Raw genomic sequence first — 12496 nt, forward strand, 5'->3', positions numbered from 1 at the left:
ATCGGCTGATGACAAGTCTTCAATCAAAAAACCAAAAAGGATGGGAAGCAAGATTAAAAAAGCAGACTCAGGACGGAAGATGTCTCCCACCCCAGAAATGGAGCGAGTGGATGAGGACGTCATTGCCCAGAGTGAAGGAGTGAAGACCAAAAGACACTTCGGCTCATTGGCTGATGAGAAGTCTTCAATCAAAAAGCCCAAAAGGAAGGGCAAAAAGAGGAAGAATCCAGACGCAGGACAGAAGAGGTCTCCCACCCCAGAGATGGACCGAGTGGATGAAGACGTCATTGTCCAGAGTAAAGGACGAAAGAACAGAAGAATCAGCCTGGACTGTGCAGAGGAAGGAAAGACACCAATTATTAAGACCAACATTCAGGAAAAAAAAGACCTGCAGAAGTACTCAGGAGGCTCAGGTAAGTAGAGAAAAAGAACTATCAATTACAGAGAAAGTTATTGTACATGTTTTATATCTCCACATGTAATCCGGGGATAAAAAGTCAGCGAAATGATTCTACATCAAATGAACCTTTATAATGAAAAATTACCAAAACCAGTTTTATATTAGTGCAGAAGATTATAGGTGTTATAGGCAGTTTACCAATATAACATGGTCAGAGTTATCTGTTCCCAAATCATGATGACATGTTCTTATCATTGTGTAATGTCCAGGTTCAGCTCTGATGAGATTTACCACAAGATATGGAAAATGCTGACACCTTTTTAAAGGGAATCTGTCAGCAGATTTTTGTTACTGTATCTGAGAGCAGCATGATATAGGGGCAGATACCCTTATACCAATGATATACTACTTATTGGACTACATGGTGTAATTTTGATAAAATGACAGTCTTATCAGCTGCAGATTTACCAGTTCTCTCGATGCTGAGCTCTGTATAACCCTGCTAACAACACTGATTAGAAGCATTCTGTGTATATGTACACTGTGCATAGGCAGAAAGCTCCGAATCAGTGGTGGAGTGATACAGAGCTCATGTATAAGGATAACTATCTTGCAGCAGTCCTCTAGTGTTAATCTCCTGCTGATGAAACAGTGATTTTATCAAAACTACAGCAAGCAGCTCAATACATGACACATTTCTCTTTATATATCACACTATATAGATATATAATTCTAAATATATTAGATCTCAGGTTAGGTGTTAAAACCTTGGTGACATAACCCCTTTAAATGCTGCAGTGTCTGAAATAAAATAAAAAACACACACCTCCTGGAATGGCGCCATTCCAACAATGCTGGCCCTGAGTCTCCTGTAAACATGGAGTGCTTTTACTTTGTTGCTCTGCAGCACTCAGAAGGGGTTGACCAGTAGTGAATAACTCCAATGACTTTCTCTGCCGTAAACGGTCCTAGAAGTTGCCACATTTTGTGCCAATGTTATAATGTTACAATTTCCTCCTCTACTCCCCTTTTATTTAGTCTTTCCACATTCACATACAAGGTTTCTCCAGTGTATTCCCCCTACTCTAGAACTCTCTACCCCAACATATCAGACTCTCACCTACTGTGGAAACCTTCATAAGGAACCTGAAGGCCTACGTCTTCCAACAAGCCTACAACCTGCAGTAGCCCTTGCTCCACCACACCGCTGCACGACCAGCACTGCCCTCCCTTCTGTATCCTCACCCACCCCCTGTAGACTGTGAGCCCTCGGGGGCAGGGTCCTCGCTCCTCCTGTACCAGTTGCTGACTCGTATTGGTCAGGATTATTGCACCTGTTATTACTATGTATTCTCCTTCTCACATGTAAAGCGCTATGGAGTAAATGGCGCTATAATAATAAATAATAATAATCCTAGTGATATTTGTATGAGGATTTTCCGTCTCTTAGGAGGTTATTTCATGAGCATTGCGGTTGTTTATCAGCACCATACGCCGTATATTTAGAAATCCTTGTGTATGCCTTGTGTCAAATGTCTGCAGTATCTGCCATATTGAGTTCTGCTCTTATATGCAGTGGTGTACCACCAATGGTGGTGGGCCACGCCACTACAATGTGGCCCGTGAGCCAGGGAAGCCCGGTGTCAGCGCCCGCACTGGGACCCCCTCTGCCCGTCAGCAGCCGCACTGCCCCCCGCACAGAATGATAGGGGTGGAAGCGTCTGCTGACAGGAAACCCTACATGGGTTTTGCTTTTCCTTCCTTTTTCCCTCCATGTGTATATTACCAATTAAATTTTGTCAGCAAGTAAATTATGAACCGTCTACATTACACATTGGCTTTACAATGATTTAATTAATAACTTCCTTACATAGTATCAATGTGTATAAGCCGGGCATATAATAATAATTTCACATTGACATGATTTAGAACTTTGTTTACCATTTTGGAAACTAGACCCCTCAGAGAACTTATCTAGATATGTGGCGAGCACCTTGAAACCCCAGGTGCTTCACAGAACATGAAAATAAAAAAAAATCACATTTTCCCAACAAAACTTATTTTTAGCTCCAAATATTGCATTTTCACAAGGATAACAGGAGAAATTGCACCATACAATTGCCCATAACAGCCAATTCACAGACCCGATTTCACAATATCAGAGCAATTTAAATAATGAAAGCTGATCTCTGTGAGCTGTGACACTACTGGATCTGCGCTGGCACGGGAGGGGAGCACAGGTGTTTTTATTTTAACAGGGGCAAATAATTAGATTGAGAAGGGGTTGTCCTAGTAGAGGGAAACCTCTTTAAACAACAGCGCAATACCCCCAACGAGCAGGAAGCCAGGAGAGCAGTGTCCTTCAGAGGACAAGATGAAACAACCTCTTTAAGAGCACAGAAACATCTTTCATAAAGACCAACAGTAGATTATTTTCACCCATAGTTTTTGTGGATTTTTTTTGCTTGTAAGAAACTCTGTTTTCATTCATATTGTTACCAGATTTTCCCAGATGATATTTTATTTAATTCAGATATGTTTATGTCTTTTTATACCTTTTCAAGTCCTACAAAGAAACTTTTGGGAAAACACATGAACGAAATGTCACATTTAGGGCTTTTTGTAAAAAAAAACTCACCTAAAGTGAGCATCACACAATAATAAGCCTGATGTTTGTAGTACATTTAATATTTACCTGTTGTCTTTTAGGCGACAGATGAAAAAATGCAGAAAAAGTTAAATATGAAAACTTGCTGGTTGCTGTACACTATGCTGATAGCACACTGGTCCAGCGTGGGTTACGGACACCCAGGACAATACAAGTATGTGCCCCCTAACCCGTGAAGCATTAGCGCTCCCTGCGTCCTTTCCATAACCCCAGTATTGCCAGTAAATTGTAATATATGGGAAAATACTGATGTAATTATACTTTGAGATTTTATGTCTTAATTTGTTTTTATTTTTTTCTGCTTTTTGCTGAAATCAGATCTCAAAATTTCAAAATATTAAACATTATGAATTATTATATTTGTTTGCTTTTCATTTTCTTACTACATTTTTTATGTAATAATTTTATTGCTCTAGCCCTATTCTTAATCATATATAATCCTATATAATCCTAACTCTATTCCTAATCTGGTCCCTAACCTCAGCCCTAAGCCTAGCCCCGGGCCTAACCATAACCCTGATTAAGTCCCTTTCCTTACTTGTAACACTAGCTCGGATTAGAAATAATGTAAAAGTATAAAAGCAGCTCTAACTAATAAATGAAGACAGTATTGAGCGGCAAAGCAAATGCCCACCTAACTCTACTTATGCAGAGCGCACAAGGTGGGATGATTTTGCCAGTGGCTGCTGCGCTCTACCTAAGCAAAGACCAAAATTACAAATCTCAGTATAATGAAGTGAGCTTTATCATAGAAGATGCTGCCTAAGCAGAGTACAGCAGCCTATGGCAAACTTATCTGGTGTGGTCTGCTCTACATAGCCAGGAACAAAGACAACAGAAAATAAATAGCTAATGAATGAACACTGGTTATATGCACTGCAAATGATTGGAGCTGTCTCCAATAATTAGCTGCTCATCTTCTGTCACCATAGTCACTGCTTATACATGGCACTGAAGTCAAAATCAGTTTGTCACAGACTTCTGTGCTCTGCATAGGCAGGAATCAAAACAAACATTATTATCCTTAGCTTTGTCATTTCAGCCACTGCTTATACTGACTACAGCAGTAGATGAGAAACTAATATTGCTTGCTTTGTTCACATCCACTCTGCAAATAATGTCGAGCTCTCAGCTGATTCTCAATAAATACAATGGTCAGGTATACAGTTTATTGATTGTTGTGTGGACAAATAATACAGAACATTGTTAAAATAGGCCCAACAATCCTAACATTATCTGTGAGATAATACTCAAGTGATGGAAAATTGCAAAGATAAAGATTAGATCAACTAACTAAAAACAGAAACAGATTTAATTTTATTACAACCCGTATATCAAGTTGATACATTCCTATAGCATATACCCTGGAATCCTATTGGTCAGTTACTGATCACATGACCAGTGCCATCCAGGTGCCCGTGCGCTCAGTTGACAGTTGAGGAAAGTGACAGTTGGAGTTGATGGTGAAGGTGAAGAATCTGTCTGTGGATTATAAGCAAAGCGCTAATATAGAGAAAGAAGAGTTTGTAGGGAGGAAGAGAGAGAGGAAAAGAAGACACTTGGATTCATCGGCTGATGACAAGTCTTCAATCAAAAAACCAAAAAGGATGGGAAGCAAGATTAAAAAAGCAGACTCAGGACGGAAGATGTCTCCCACCCCAGAAATGGAGCGAGTGGATGAGGACGTCATTGCCCAGAGTGAAGGAGTGAAGACCAAAAGACACTTCGGCTCATTGGCTGATGAGAAGTCTTCAATCAAAAAGCCCAAAAGGAAGGGCAAAAAGAGGAAGAATCCAGACGCAGGACAGAAGAGGTCTCCCACCCCAGAGATGGACCGAGTGGATGAAGACGTCATTGTCCAGAGTAAAGGACGAAAGAACAGAAGAATCAGCCTGGACTGTGCAGAGGAAGGAAAGACACCAATTATTAAGACCAACATTCAGGAAAAAAAAGACCTGCAGAAGTACTCAGGAGGCTCAGGTAAGTAGAGAAAAAGAACTATCAATTACAGAGAAAGTTATTGTACATGTTTTATATCTCCACATGTAATCCGGGGATAAAAAGTCAGCGAAATGATTCTACATCAAATGAACCTTTATAATGAAAAATTACCAAAACCAGTTTTATATTAGTGCAGAAGATTATAGGTGTTATAGGCAGTTTACCAATATAACATGGTCAGAGTTATCTGTTCCCAAATCATGATGACATGTTCTTATCATTGTGTAATGTCCAGGTTCAGCTCTGATGAGATTTACCACAAGATATGGAAAATGCTGACACCTTTTTAAAGGGAATCTGTCAGCAGATTTTTGTTACTGTATCTGAGAGCAGCATGATATAGGGGCAGATACCCTTATACCAATGATATACTACTTATTGGACTACATGGTGTAATTTTGATAAAATGACAGTCTTATCAGCTGCAGATTTACCAGTTCTCTCGATGCTGAGCTCTGTATAACCCTGCTAACAACACTGATTAGAAGCATTCTGTGTATATGTACACTGTGCATAGGCAGAAAGCTCCGAATCAGTGGTGGAGTGATACAGAGCTCATGTATAAGGATAACTATCTTGCAGCAGTCCTCTAGTGTTAATCTCCTGCTGATGAAACAGTGATTTTATCAAAACTACAGCAAGCAGCTCAATACATGACACATTTCTCTTTATATATCACACTATATAGATATATAATTCTAAATATATTAGATCTCAGGTTAGGTGTTAAAACCTTGGTGACATAACCCCTTTAAATGCTGCAGTGTCTGAAATAAAATAAAAAACACACACCTCCTGGAATGGCGCCATTCCAACAATGCTGGCCCTGAGTCTCCTGTAAACATGGAGTGCTTTTACTTTGTTGCTCTGCAGCACTCAGAAGGGGTTGACCAGTAGTGAATAACTCCAATGACTTTCTCTGCCGTAAACGGTCCTAGAAGTTGCCACATTTTGTGCCAATGTTATAATGTTACAATTTCCTCCTCTACTCCCCTTTTATTTAGTCTTTCCACATTCACATACAAGGTTTCTCCAGTGTATTCCCCCTACTCTAGAACTCTCTACCCCAACATATCAGACTCTCACCTACTGTGGAAACCTTCATAAGGAACCTGAAGGCCTACGTCTTCCAACAAGCCTACAACCTGCAGTAGCCCTTGCTCCACCACACCGCTGCACGACCAGCACTGCCCTCCCTTCTGTATCCTCACCCACCCCCTGTAGACTGTGAGCCCTCGGGGGCAGGGTCCTCGCTCCTCCTGTACCAGTTGCTGACTCGTATTGGTCAGGATTATTGCACCTGTTATTACTATGTATTCTCTTTCTCACATGTAAAGCGCTATGGAGTAAATGGCGCTATAATAATAAATAATAATAATCCTAGTGATATTTGTATGAGGATTTTCCGTCTCTTAGGAGGTTATTTCATGAGCATTGCGGTTGTTTATCAGCACCATACGCCGTATATTTAGAAATCCTTGTGTATGCCTTGTGTCAAATGTCTGCAGTATCTGCCATATTGAGTTCTGCTCTTATATGCAGTGGTGTACCACCAATGGTGGTGGGCCACGCCACTACAATGTGGCCCGTGAGCCAGGGAAGCCCGGTGTCAACGCCCGTACTGGGCCCCCCTCTGCCCGTCAGCAGCCGCACTGCCCCCCGCACAGAATGATAGGGGCGGAAGTGTCTGCTGACACTCCATCTTCCATCATCATTGCTCGTGACCATTGATGCTGGAGGAGGGAGTGCCGGCAGACGCTTCCACACCCATCATTCTGCCTCGGCATCTGACGTGTCAGAATAGCGGGCGCGATGACGTCGTTACAGCACGCCAACTATTCTGACATATTTGACGCTTTACACCACATGCTCAGCAGACCGGAGCATCGTGTGGAGTGAGGAGACGTGAACATTGTATTTATTTTTTTAAATCAGTGACTGGAGGTTATAATAGCGTATGGAGGACCATGGGGGTGGGTGAATTATTCTGTATGGAGGACCATGGGGTAGAGGGCTACATTTTATTGTATGGGGGACCATGGGTGAGATATAATGTTCCATGGAGGACCATATGGAGTGCATTATATTCTATGGAGGACCATGAGTGGTGCATTATATTTCATGAAGGACCAACCGCTTCCATTGTCAGCCGGGGAGAAAGAGGGAAGCACTGACCCCAGCACCTGAATTTAACCCTCGAGGGTGTGGCCGGATGCTCCTTCCTCTTTCTTCCCGTTGGTCAGTTGGGCTTCCCAATTATGGCGTCACCTGGGGAGTAGTGGGAGGGAGGAATTGGGCACTGCACAGAGTTTACTTCTAGCTTCTGTGACTTGCAGATTTGGTGCAGATTTATATCCGTAGCATGTCAATTCTTTCAGCGTTTTTCCTGCAGATTTCACTCATTCTGAGTGGGGAAAAATCTGCCTCAAACTCACAAGTAAACAATGCAGCAAAAATGCGCGTTTTGCCACAGTGTTTTACCTGACATGACTTCTTTTAGACAAGTCTTCAACCATCTCTATAGCTGCATGGGAGACATACAGAGTGACAAGGAGGGTGAAGCTGGGGGTCCGGGGAAGAGTCTGAGCTGTCAGGAGGGATTCATAGCTGGTGAGGTCATCTTACAGGTCACATGATGTCAGAGACTGACTTCCTGTCAACACATTAGTGCATGTACTGGAATAGTTGTCAGACCGGAGATCACATGACCCAACTCTGTATAATGAAGGCGGATGTGTCAATGTAACAGATGTGGGATGAAATAAAGCACTTCTGGACGACCCTTACATTATACATTTCTGGGCAGTCCACTCATTACTGTGCACTGACGTTCTAAAACATCAATGGAGTGTAAGCAGTTTGCACAAGATGGTGAAGCTGTGGGGTGGGGAGCAGACTGTCACACACAGCCAGACTTCCCAGACAGGAGGTAAAACCTGGCTTATTACCATGCTCACCATCTCCATGGTTGAATGCACTGTCCTAAACCAGCGCTTCTGTATACAGAGTAAGAAGAGATTAGGAAACATGGACTGTGCTTCCTTCTCCAGATCCAGAGAACATGTGACGCTAGATGTAGGCAGGGACCAGGAGCTGCTTGGCTGTAGGAGGTCAGGTCAGCTCTGCCATGCAAGCCGGAGGCTGAAATTCTCCTGTAACTGGGGGAATATACCAGCCTAAGTTACAGGGTAAATTAGCAATAATAAGAATGTTAACCCCTTTATGACCGTGGACATGTTGGTACGACCAAGGTCGCCTCCCCCTGATTTTATCAGCTGACATGTGACCCTAACAGCTGCGGTTGGAATCGATATCCACCCGTGGCTGTTAACATGTTTAATGCCGCTGTCAATCTCTGACAGCAGAATGTAACATGATCGTGCCGGAAGCGCATCACAAACCCTGCCCATCGACACCCACGTCACATGACCGCGGGCTGTTAATGAGTTGGCATGACAACCCGGAGTCTGCGGAGACCACTGTCGTTGTCATCACCCAAACTGCTGTGAGTATTTTAGCTACAGAAATGCCCTGCCATGTGTAGCACAGGTGATCGGAGGATCGCAGCTTCTAGTCTCCCATGGACCATTGTAGCCAGTAAAAAGTAAAAACACATTCCCCCCATATGAACAAGAAAAGGGAATCTAAAAATGCCATAAACAATAAGCCCCATGTATGGCAAAAAAAGGCAAAAGTTTTGAATATCCAAGTGAGAACATTCTTTTTAGAGCACTTATATGTATGAGAAAACCCGAAAAAGTGTATGGTCAGGAATGGGGGGGGGGGGGAAGCAGCCTGGTCACAAACTGGTTAAACAGCTAGAATACTGAAGGCGAGTAATCTTTATATATGGAAAAAAAATACTGGAGCGATTTTCTAAAAAGGAGACTGTCAGCAGGTTTGTCTGCAAATTTATATTTTTAGCAGTATCATATCTGAGAAAATGTAGCTTTAATCTGATTTACGTTGCTCCCGAGTTTTGGGAATTCTGTGACTATGACATGCCCTTGGCATTCTGCAGTAAGTGCTTTACCGCACCTCTGCTCTGGAGTGACAGTTGTAGCATTCAGCCAGATGCCCGTTTAGATGCCCCTCCAGATGCAAGTCAATTTGAAAATCGCGCTCGTCATGCCTGCGCAGTAACATCTATCAGTATGTATAGATTCCATAGCTGCTATTGTGCAGGCGCTGGCGTCGCTATCTTGGAGGAGGAAATCTTTTCTTTCTTCTCCAGCTAGATGGCGCCGCCGGGGCCTGCACAATAGCAGCTATCGGATCTCTATATACACCGGTAGCTGCTACTGCGCAGGTGCGGCGAGCGCCATTTTCAAATAGATTTTTTTTTCTCCAAGCTTAATAACATGAATAAAATGTATTCGTGTCACAGTAAACATGCGATTATGCTGCAGTGCACGTGGCACGGCCGGCACCTTCCTGCAGAAGCACTTTTTTATGTATATACAGATATTCATTATGCAAACTAGTGGGCAGGTCAGTGAGGGATCAGTGACCTGTCAGCAGTCTGCATTATGAATATATTATCAGACACCATATACACCAAACCCGCCTTTACTGAAAATAAAGATTAAAGAACAACCACATCACCCAAGGTATCATTGTAAGGCCGGGGACACACTTGCGAGTGCAATGCGAGAACCTCACCTCAATTCCTGGCACTGCTGCCGGCACTTGGGACCGGAGTGTTCAGCTGTATAGAAATCCATGCAGCCGCACACTCCAGTCCCGAGTCCTGGAGGCAGTGCTGGGTATTGAGGCGAGAAACTCGTGCAAGTTTCTCACATTCCACTCGCAAGAGTGACCTCGGCCTAATCAGTATAACGGCGCTGACCTGACACTGTGTGTAGGTTACTGTGTACAATCCTGCTGACAGGATCCCTTTAAACACCTTTTCAGATCTCGCATCTAGAGCTGCCAGCACAATACTGTAGCACTTTGCTGTTTCCATCGGTCCCATAAATTTTGAGTTGAAAATAGCAATATGCATGTTTCACCACTATCATATACAAAAACCCTCCTCAATGGACGACTGCAGGGGTCCTTTTCTAGTGATCATGAGAGTCCCAGAGTAAGATAGGTGATAAGTAGAGTCGGGAAAATGTATTCAAGTGAAGTTCAATTTTACAAACATCACTGTTCTTTTCCATATTTTTTGTAGTTTGCTCCTAAGGAATTCAGTAAAATAGCTTCCACAATTTTTGTTGAACTGTACAGAGTCAGCCGAAGGTTAAAATACTAATGTCTCTGCTGCTCGTTGTCCCCCTTACGGCCCTCAACACCTCTACTTACTATCACTGTGCCCTGAAACCTCAGGCATCTTCATGCTAGGCTGGGAGTAGACCCTGGGTGTCCCTGAGTCTGGAAGTCCTGGTCTACAGTACTCGTTGTAAGGCTGTGGCTCATGTCGTAACATCATGACTTGCTTCATGACTCTAGCAACGGACTTCCAGCTGCAAGTAGGCCCCAGGACATTTCTTTGGATGGGCAGGGAATTCACAGGCCTAGTCACGGACAGAAGTCCCAGCCTAGTGTGAAGATGACCGGGTTCCATCAGCGCATGCTGGCGGTAAGGAGCAGCGCCAAGGACCTTGTGGATGACAAAGAGCAGAAAAGTGGAGATGTGAGGGGAGTATTAATTTTCTGGGTATTTTTTCCTGCATATTATGCTTGGGGAGTCTTTCCATACATCAGTACCTGAGAGCTTAGTAAAGGAAATCGAACTAGCTGAGAATAAATTCACTGTAAATCGAATGTCTAGGTAAAATCAAGAATGCTGTAGATAAGCCCCTGATGCCGGTGGGCTTAGCTCATCTTCGATTTTGGGGGTGACAGGTTCCCTTTAACCCCTTTCTGTCATTGGACGTACTATTCCGTCCATGTGGGGTGGGCCCTACTTCTCAAGGACGGAATAGTACGTCCAGCACGAGCGGCCGTGCTCACGGGGGGATCGCGGCTGATCGCAGCCGGGTGTCAGCTGACTATCGCAGCTGACATCCGGCACTATGTGCCAGGAGCGGTCACGGACCGCCCCCGGCACATTAACCCCCGGCACACCGCGATCAAACATGATCGTGGTGTATCGGCGGTATAGGGAAGCATCGCGCAGGGAGGGGGCTCCCTGCGGGCTTCCCTGAGACCCCCGGAGCAACGCGATGTGATCGCGTTGCTCCGAGGGTCTCCTACCTCCTTCCTCGCTGCAGGTCCCGGATCCAAGATGGCCGCGGCATCCGGGTCCTGCAGGGAGGGGGGTGGCTTACCAAGTGCCTGCTCAGAGTCGGCGCTTGGTAAGCCTGCAGTGCTGTGAGGCAGATCTGTGATCTGACAGAGTGCTGTGCACACTGTCAAATCACCGATCTGTGATGTCCCCCCCTGGGACAAAGTAAAAAAGTTAAAAAAAATATGTCCACATGTGTAAAAAAAAAATAAAAAAAAAATCCTAAATAAATAAATTAAAAAAAAATTATTCCCATAAATACATTTCTTTATCTAAATAAAAAAAAAATCAAACAATAAAAGTACACATATTTAGTATCGCCGCGTCCGTAACGACCCCACCTATAAAACTACATAACTAGTTAACCCCTTCAGTGAACACCGTAAAAAAAAAAAAAAAAACGAGGCAAAAAACAACGCTTTATTCTCATACCGCCAAACAAAAAGTAGAATAACACGCGATCAAAAAGACGGATATAAATAATCATGGTACCGCTGAAACGTCATCTTGTCCCGCAAAAAACGAGCCGCCATACACCATCATCAGCGAAAAAATAAAAAAGTTATAGTCCTCAGAATAAAGCGATGCCAAAATAATTATTTTTTCTATAAAATAGCTTTTATCGTATGAAAGCGCCAAAACATAAAAAAATTATATAAATGAGATATCGCTGTAATCGTACTGACCCGAAGAATAAAACTGCTTTATCAATTTTACCAAACGCGGAACGGTATAAACGCCTCCCCCAAAAGAAATTAATGAATAGCTGGTTTTTGGTCATTCTGCCTCACAAAAATCGGAATAAAAAGCGATCAAAAAACCTCCCGTGCTCGAACATGTTACCAATAAAAACGTCAACTCGTCCCGCAAAAAACAAGACCTCACATGACTCTGTGGACTCAAATATGGAAAAATTATAGCTCTCAAAATGTGGTAACGCAAAAAATATTTTTTGCAATAAAAAGCGTCTTTCAGTGTGTGACGGCTGCCAATCATAAAAATCCGCTAAAAAACCCGCTATAAAAGTAAATCAAACCCCCCTTTCATCACCCGCTTAGGCTACGTTCACATTTGCGTTGTGCGCCGCAGCGTCGGCGACGCAACGCACAACGCAGGAACAACGCATGCACAGCGCATGCACAGCGCATGCACAGCGCATGCACAACGCTGCGTTTTGCGACGCATGCGTCTTTTT

General features: G+C 43.4%; 1 protein-coding gene across 2 annotated transcripts in view; it reads left to right on the forward strand.

Moving 5' to 3' along the window:
• LOC143810078 (protein kinase C delta type-like) overlaps positions 1–12496 on the forward strand; it is a 116138-nt gene that overhangs the window by 83171 nt on the left and 20471 nt on the right. Inside the window, exon 1 of one of the 2 annotated variants that reach the window (XM_077292965.1) lies at positions 8516–8574. The exons of the other annotated variant lie outside the window; for it this stretch is intronic. The gene's annotated coding sequence lies outside the window, so the exon portion shown is untranslated. Of the gene's footprint in view, positions 1–8515; positions 8575–12496 lie in introns of those variants that run through there. 2 annotated transcript variants of the gene reach the window in all.

Source organism: Ranitomeya variabilis, chromosome 2 (assembly GCF_051348905.1).
Source record: "Ranitomeya variabilis isolate aRanVar5 chromosome 2, aRanVar5.hap1, whole genome shotgun sequence".
Taxonomy (NCBI): domain Eukaryota; kingdom Metazoa; phylum Chordata; class Amphibia; order Anura; family Dendrobatidae; genus Ranitomeya; species Ranitomeya variabilis.